At 35.8% G+C, this 8868-nt stretch overlaps 1 non-coding gene across 1 annotated transcript; it reads right to left on the bottom strand.

Moving 5' to 3' along the window:
- Positions 1 to 6771: 6771 nt before the first annotated feature.
- Positions 6772 to 6879, bottom strand: LOC112768587 (small nucleolar RNA R71). Its single transcript, XR_003185996.1, has one exon. It is a non-coding gene; the product is annotated as a small nucleolar RNA R71 (small nucleolar RNA).
- Between the last annotated feature and the right edge of the window lie 1989 nt (positions 6880 to 8868).

Here is an 8868-nt window from a genome sequence, read left to right as displayed (position 1 = left end):
AAAACGTGTAAAAAGCCAAGACTCTCTTTTGAGGCTGACCATTGTTGTTGGCCACTCCCACTGGTGGATTTGTTGGATTTTCCTCCATTTCTTGGTTCTCCTCTCAACCTCCAAAGTGTTTCAAGATCAAAAGGTGTGGATTCATTGTTTCTTCCTCCTGACACAAACACAGAACTAGAAACCAAAATTAAACACTCTATTGCTAGAGTGAAGTTAGTGTTAGCTTAAGTAAAAATTCAAACAGTTAGTATGCTTAGTAAAAAGAAAAAGAAAAAAAGTGCTTAATCTAGACCACCACCTTACTTAATCATTGTCAATCTAATCAATCCCCGGCAACGGCGTCAAAAACTTGATGTGTGGAAAACGATCCAACACAAAACTCACCGGAAAGTGGACCGGGTCGCATCAAGTAATAATAACTCACGTGAGTGAGGTCGATCCCACAGGGATTGAAGGATTGAGCAATTTTAGTTTAGTGGTTGATTTAGTCAAGCAAACAAGAGTTGATTTAAGTGATTTGTAATTGACGGAAGCTAAATTGCATGAATTGTAAAGGGAGTGAGAGAATTACAGTAAATTAAAGAGAACAGAAAGTAAAAGTGCTGAATCTTAAAGTGCAAGTAATGTAAATTGCAGAAACTTAAATTTCAAGAGATGTAAATAGCTGAATCTTAAAGTGCAAAAAATGTAAATGGCTTGAATCATAAAAGGATTTGGGAATTGGGATTGCAGAAATTAAACAAGAGAAAATAAATTTTAACAAACAGAAGAGTAGAAGAAGAATTGAATTGAGATAGATTTCAAACAGAAAAGTGAATCAGCTTCAAGAAGCATTTAGCAGATGAACTAAAAGGAAAATGCAAGATCTCAGGAGTCAAGAGACTAGAAAACCAAGTCTAGATCTCACTGCCTTCCTTGATCCAATTCAAAGAGTAATTGCAAACAAATTAAAGTTCAAAACAGTAAAGAAACTTAGAATTCAAATCACTAAATTCTGAATTATGCAGAGAAAGGAACAAGAAGATCTCAAGGTGAGATTGAGATAGAATTTCCTCAATTCTCCACACTTAAGACTCAAGCAAGCTTTGCAAAAAAGAAAACAAGAAAACCCAGAGAGGAAGAGAGCTCAATTCTCCTCCCAATTCTCCAAGATCCAAAATCAAAGTAAAAAATCTCAAAATTACAAGTGAAAATTCTAAAAAAGAAAAAGGGTATTTTCTAAATCAAACTAACACCTAATTATACACTTCCTAATTTGGATCTAAGAATTTGGGTGGGCTCTAAAATTTGGTGAAGAAATGAATTAATTTGGATTTTTGATGAATTTTGGCCCATGGTGCACCTCCCAGGGGAAAGCTCGGCTCTTGGCAAGAGCTTTGGCCAAGATTAGTACTTTAGTCCTTTCTAACTCTTTATTCATTATTTTTGTGCTTCATTATCATTGAGTTAAGATGGGACCAAATGCGCTAATGCTTATCACTAATCTTGTTTGTGTCAATTCTTGTTTGAACTTGATGCTTCCAAGTATTCTTTTCATTTACTTAAACTTTGACTTTCCTCTTGCATCTAGTGTCAATTGATATACCATGCGCTTATGTTGTTTTCTCACTTGCATGTTGTAGCTACCATGTAGTTGAGAACCTCATTATTATTTGGCATTAGCCCACCTATATCTTATTTGTTTTCATATCCTTGTTTGTGGGTTATTCTTCTTCTTTTTTCTCTTCTTCTTTCAGGATGGCCACCGAGGAGGGATAAGGAAAAATTAAACTTCTGAATGGGACAACAAACAAGTTACGCTGCACAATCTTTTAAAGAAAGTTCATCAGTTGTAGCAACCCTCGTCCACTTGTACATATTTTACCACTACTTGGTTGAAGTAATAATTTCTATTTCAAGAAACTGTCTTAATTTGAATTAAAATTTTTGTTAAACTTGTTTGAAGAAATTTATTTTGGAACATGGTTTAGAGCTCGAACACACAGCCTTGTGAGATTTTGAGCCTAATTGATTGGTTGCATCTTATCAACCAATGTTTTATTTTGGTGTGTGTTGTTCTCTCTAAAATTGTGATCTTTGTCTTACTTGATTCTCTATTTCCATTGTTTAATGTATGCATGCACTTACATAATTGAGGCCTTTGTTTCACTGAGCTTACATACCCATATGGCCTTACCTTTTCATTATCCTTTGCAAATCAATGTTGAGCCTATTTTACCCCATTTGTTCTTTACTTTAGCACATCATTCACCCTAAGCGGAAAACAATAATGTCCTTAATTTGAATCCTTGGTTAGTTTAGACTAGTGAGAGTGTTCATGATTTAAGTGTGGGGAAATTGGGTTTGGAAACATTTAGTTTGGGAATTAGGTGTTGTATATTTTTGGTGAATTTGTGAAAAAGATAGTTAAGCACATATTCTTGCATTCAATACCTTAATCATATGCATTGAGAAAAACAAAAGAAAAAAAAAAGAGAAAAAGTAAAAAAAAGAGCAAATAATAAAAAGGGGACAAAATGCCCCAAAGTAAATGGTGATAGTAATGCATATGTACTATACTCAAAATCGAATGCATGAATATGTGGTAAACATAGCTAATGGGTAGTTAGATTTTATATTCTGATTACATGAATTGTCTTAAGTTAGGTGGGATGTTTAGGTTAATCAAAGATTCAAATTTTAGTCCACTTAACCAAATACAATCCTATCTTGACCCTTGATGAGCGGATAATTTATACGCTTTTTGGCATTGTTTTTAGTATGTTTTTAGTAGAACCTGGTTACTTTTAGGGATGTTTTCATTAGTTTTTATGTTAAATTCACATTTCTGGACTTTACTATGAGTTTGTGTGTTTTTCTTTTATTTCTGGTATTTTCTGGCGGAAATTGAGGGACTTGAGCAAAAATCAGATTCAGAGGTTGAAGAAGGACTGCTGATGCTGTTGGATTCTGACCTCCCTGCACTCAAAATGGATTTTCTGGAGCTACAGAACTCAAAATGGTGCGCTTCCAATTGCGTTGGAAAGTAGACATCCAGGGCTTTCCAGTAATATATAATAGTCCATACTTTGCCCAAGTTTAGACGATGCAAACTGGCGTTCAACGCCAGCTCTCTGCCCAATTCTGGCGTCCAGCGCCAGAAACAAGTTGCAAAGTGGAGTTCAACGCCCAAACTGGCACAAAAGCTGGCGTTCAACTCCAAGAATGACCTCTCCACGTGTAGACTTCAAGCTCAGTCCAAGCACACACCAAGTGGGCCCCGGAAGTGGATTTATGCATCAATTACTTACTTCTGTAAACCCTAGTAGCTAGTTTATTATAAATAGGACCTTTTACTATTGTATTAGACATCTTTGGATCATCCTGGATTGTATTTTTGATCCTGTGATCTCGTTTTGGGGGCTGGCCATTCGGCCATGCCTGGACCTTCATTACTTATGTATTTTCAACGGTAGAGTTTCTGCACTCCATAGATTAAGGTGTGGAGCTCTGCTGTTCCTCAAAGATTAATGCAAAGTAATATTGTTTTCTATTCAATTCATCTTATTTCACTTCTAAAATATTCATTCGCACTCCAACCTGAATGTGATGAACGTGACAATCATCATCATTCCCTATGAACGCGTGCCTGACAACCACTTCCGTTCTACATTAGATTGAATGAGTATCTCTTAGATCTCTTAATCAGAATCTTCGTGGTATAAGCTAGATTGATGGCGGCATTCATGAGAGTCTGGAAAGTCTAAACCTTGTCCGTGGTATTCCGAGTAGGATTCTGGGATTGAATGACTGTGACGAGCTTCAAACTTGCGATTGCTGGGCGTAGTGACAGACGCAAAAGGAGGGTGAATCCTATTCCAGCATGATCGGGAACCTCAGATGATTAGCCGTGCTGTGACAGAGCATTTGGACCATTTTCACAAGAGGAGGGGATGTAGCCACTGACAACGGTGATGCCCTTGCATAAAGCCAGCCATGGAAAGGAGTAAGACTGATTGGATGAAGACAGTAGGAAAGCAGAGATTCAGAGGAACGAAAGCATCTCTACACGCTTATCTGAAATTCTCACCAATGAATTACATAAGTGTTTCTATCCTTAGTTTATTATTTATTTTCGAAAACTCCATAACTATTTTATATCTGCCTAACTGAGATTTACAAGATGACCATAGCTTGCTTCATACCAACAATCTCTGTGGGATTCGACCCTTACTCACTTAAGGTATTACTTGGACGACCCAGTGCACTTGCTGGTTAGTTGTATCGAGGTTGTGACAAATTATGAATTGAGATTAGAGCACCAAGTTTTTGGAGCCATTACCAGAGATCACAATTTCGTGCACCAAGTTTTTGGCGCTGTTACCGGGGATTGTTCGAGTTTGGACAACTGACGGTTCATCTTGTTGCTTAGATTAGGTAATTTTCTTTTTGTTTTATTTTCAAAATTTTTTCAAAAACCTTTCAAAAATTTCTCATCTGTTTTCGAAAAAAATTTTAAAATAAATGTTTTCAAAAATATATTTTTCTTCAGAATTTTTAAGAATGAATTCTAGTGTTTCATGATGATTTGTTAAATCCTGGCTGGCTGTAAGCCATGTCTAATTTTTTGGACTGGGGTTTCAACTTACCATCACAAATGAAGAGATTCTCACAGACTTAGTTGCTCTATACATGAAAAGTATCAATACATACTAAAGCTTGGTTGGCTATTAAGCCATGCCTGACCCTTTGATTGGAGCTTTAGACTAAAGAGCATAAGATTCCTGGAATTCATATTAAAAATTTTGGAATCCTTATTTTTATTTTTCATAATAATTTTCGAAAAAATAAAAAAAATTTCATAAAATCATAAAAATCAAAAATATTTTTTGTGTTTCTTGTTTGAGTCTTGAGTCATGCTATAAGTTTGGTGTCAATTGCATGTGCATCTTGCATTTTTCGAAAAAAAAAAATCATGCATTCATAGTGTTCTTCATGATCTTCAAGTTGTTCTTGGTAAGTCTTCTTGTTTGATCTTTGCATTTGCATGTTTTGTGTCTTTTCTTGTTTTTCATATGCATTCTTGAATTCTTAGTGCCTAAGCATTAAAGATTTCTAAGTTTGGTGTCTTGCATATTTTCTTTGCATTAAAAATTTTTTAAAAATATGTTCTTGATGTTCATCATGATCTTCATAGTGTTCTTGGTGTTCATCTTGACATTCATAGCATTCTTGCATGCATCACATGTTTTGATCTAAAATTCTCATGCATTGCATCATTTTCATGTTTCTCTCTCTCATCATTAAAAATTCAAAAATAAAAAAAATATCTTTCCCTTTTTCTCTCTTAAAATTTCGAAAATTAGATTTGACTTTTTCAAAATTTTTTAAAAAAATATAGTTGTTTTTATGAGTCAAATCAAATTTTCAATTTAAAAATCTTATCTTTTTCAAAATCTTTTTCAAAAATCAAATCTTTTTTTTTCAAATTTTTTTTAGTTATTTTCGAAAATTTCAAAAATATTTTTCAAAAATCTTTTTCTTAATTTTACATCATATTTTCGAAAATAACAATAACAATTAATGTTTTGATTCAAAAATTTCAAGTTTGTTACTTACTTGTTAAGAAAGATTCAAACTTTAAGTTCTAGAATCATATCTTGTGATTTCTTGTGAATCAAGTCATTAATTGTGATTTTAAAAATCAAATCTTTTTCAAAACTAATCTCAATCATAGCTTTTCAAAAATATCTTCCTTATCTTATCTTTTTCAAAACATGATTTTAAAATATCTTTTCTAACTTCCTATCTTCTTATCTTTTCAAAATTTGTTTTAACTGACTAACTAACTTTTTGTTTGTTTCTTATCTTTTTCAAAACTACTTAACTAACTCTCTCTCTCTAATTTTCGAAAATATCTTCCCTCTTTTTCAAAATTTCTTTTTAATTAAATAATTATTTTTATTTTTGATTTTAATTTTCGAAAATTACTAACCTTTTTAAAAAAAAAAACTATTTTCGAAAATTACTAACTCTTTTTCAAAAATTATTTTCGAAAATCCTCTCCCTCTCTCATCTTATTCTATTTATCTATTCATCTACTAACATCTCTTCCTCACATCACTCACCAAATTCGAACCCCCTCTTCTATCTGTGTTCGAATTTTTTCTTCTTTTCTTCTTCTACTAACAATAAGGAACCTCTTTACTGTGACATAGAGGATTCCTCTTCTTTTCTTTTTCTCTTCTCTTTCTTATGAGCAGGGACAAAGAAAAAGACATTCTTGTTGAAGCTGATCCAGAACCTGAAAGGACTCTGAAGAGAAAACTAAGAGAAGCTAAATTACAACAATCCAGAGACAACCTTATTGAAAATTTCGAACAAGTAAGGGAGATGGCAGCCGAATCCAACAACAATAATGCAAGGAGAATGCTTGGTGACATTACTGCACCTAATTCTAATTTACATGGAAGAAACATCTCCATTCCTACCATTGGAGCAAACAATTTTGAGCTGAAACCTCAGCTAGTTTCTCTGATGCAGCAGAACTGCAAGTTTCATGGACTTTCATCTGAAGATCCTTTTCAGTTTTTAACTGAATTCTTACAGATCTGTGATACTGTTAAGACTAATGGAGTAGATCCTGAAGTCTACAGGCTCATGCTTTTCCCTTTTGCTGTAAGAGACAAAGCTAGAATATGGTTGGACTCTCAACCCAAAGACAGCCTGAACTCTTGGGATAAGCTAGTCACGGCTTTCTTAGCCAAGTTCTTTCCTCCTCAAAAGCTGAGCAAGCTTAGAGTGGATATTCAAACCTTCAAACAAAAAGATGGTGAATCCCTCTATGAAGCTTGGGAAAGATACAAACAGTTGACCAAAAAGTGTCCTTCTGACATGCTTTCAGAATGGACCATCCTGGATATATTCTATGATGGTTTATCTGAGCTATCAAAGATGTCATTGGATACTTCTGCAGGTGGATCCATTCACCTAAAGAAAATGCCTGCAGAAGCTCAAGAACTCATTGACATGGTTGCTAATAACCAGTTCATGTACACTTCTGAGAGGAATCCTGTGAGTAATGGGACGCCTATAAAGAAGGGAGTTTTTGAAATTGATACTCTGAATGCCATACTAGCTCAGAATAAAATATTGACTCAGCAAGTCAATATGATTTCTCAGAGTTTGACTGGAATGCAAGCTGCATCCAACAGTACTCAAGAGGCTTCTTATGAAGAAGAAGCTTATGATCCTGAGAACCCTGCAATAGCAGAGGTAAATTACATGGGTGAACCATATGGAAACACCTATAATCCATCATGGAGAAATCATCTAAATCTCTCATGGAAGGATCAACAAAAGCCTCAACAAGGCTTTAATAATGGTGGAAGATACAGGTTTAACAATAGTAAACCTTTTCCATCATCCACTCAGCAACTGACAGAGAACTCTGAACAAAATACTTCTAATTTAGCAAACTTAGTCTTTGATCTATCCAAGGCCACTGTAAGTTTCATGAATGAAACAAGGTCTTCCATTAGAAATTTGGAAGCACAAGTGGGCCAGCTGAGTAAAAGGATCACTGAAATCCCTCCTAGTACCCTCCCAAGCAATACAGAAGAGAATCCAAAAGGAGAGTGCAAGGCCATTGACATAAGCACCATGGCCGAACCTGTAAGGGAAGGAGAGTACGTGAATCCCAAGGAAGAAGACCTCCTGGGACGTCCAGTGATCAATAAAAAGCTTCCCTCTGAGGAACCAAAGGACTCTGAGGCTCATCTAGAGACCATAGAGATTTCATTGAACCTCCTTATGCCATTCATGAGCTCTGATGAGTATTCCTCTTCTGAAGAGAATGAGGATGTTATTGAAGAGTAAGCTGCCAAGTTCCTTGGTGCAATCATGAAGCTAAATGCCAAATTATTTGGTATTGAGACTTGGGAAGATGAACCTCCCTTGTTCACCAATGAACTAAGTGATCTGGATCAACTGACATTGCCTCAGAAGAAACAGGATCCTGGAAAGTTCATAATACCTTGTACCATAGGCACCATGATCTTTAAGGCTCTGTGTGACCTTGGTTCAGGGATAAACCTCATGCCCCTCTCTGTAATAGAGAAACTGGGAATCTATGGGGTGCAAGCTGCTAAAATCTTATTAGAGATGGTAGATAATTCAAGAAAACAGGCTTATGGACAAGTAGAGGACGTGTTAGTAAAGGTTGAAGGCCTTTATATCCCTACAGATTTCATAGTCCTAGATACTGGGAAGGATGAGGATGAATCCATCATCCTAGGAAGACCTTTCCTGGCAACAGCAAGGGCTGTGATTGATGTGGACAGAGGAGAATTGATCCTTCAAATAAATGAGGACAACCGTGTGTTTACAACTCAATGATCTCTCTCTGCATCCATGGAGAGGAAGCAGAAAAAGCTTCTCTCAAAGCAGAGTCAACCAAAGCCCCCACAGTCAAACTCTAAGTTTGGTGTTGGGAGGCCACAACCAAACTCTAAGTTTGGTGTTGAACTCCCATATCCAAACTCTAAGTTTGGTGTTGGAGAGTCTCAACAAAGCTCTGCACATCTGTGAGGCTCCATGAGAGCCCACTGTCAAGCTATTGACATTAAAGAAGCGCTTGTTGGGAGGCAACCCAATTTTTATTTAATTATATTTTTATTAGTTATATGTCTTTATAGGTTCATGATCATGTGGAGTCACAAAATAAATATAAAAATTGAAAACGGAATCAAAAATAGCAGAAGAAAAATCACACCCTGGAGGAAGACCTTACTGGCGTTTAAACGCCAGTAAGAAGCATGTTTTGGGCGTTCAACGCCAGAACAGAGCATGGTTCTGGCGCTGAACGCCAGAAATGGGCAGCATCTGGGC

This window comes from Arachis hypogaea, chromosome 17, assembly GCF_003086295.3.
Source record: "Arachis hypogaea cultivar Tifrunner chromosome 17, arahy.Tifrunner.gnm2.J5K5, whole genome shotgun sequence".
Taxonomy (NCBI): domain Eukaryota; kingdom Viridiplantae; phylum Streptophyta; class Magnoliopsida; order Fabales; family Fabaceae; genus Arachis; species Arachis hypogaea.
Note: the sequence above shows the minus strand (reverse complement) of the source record. Positions and strands in the feature narration are given on the sequence as shown.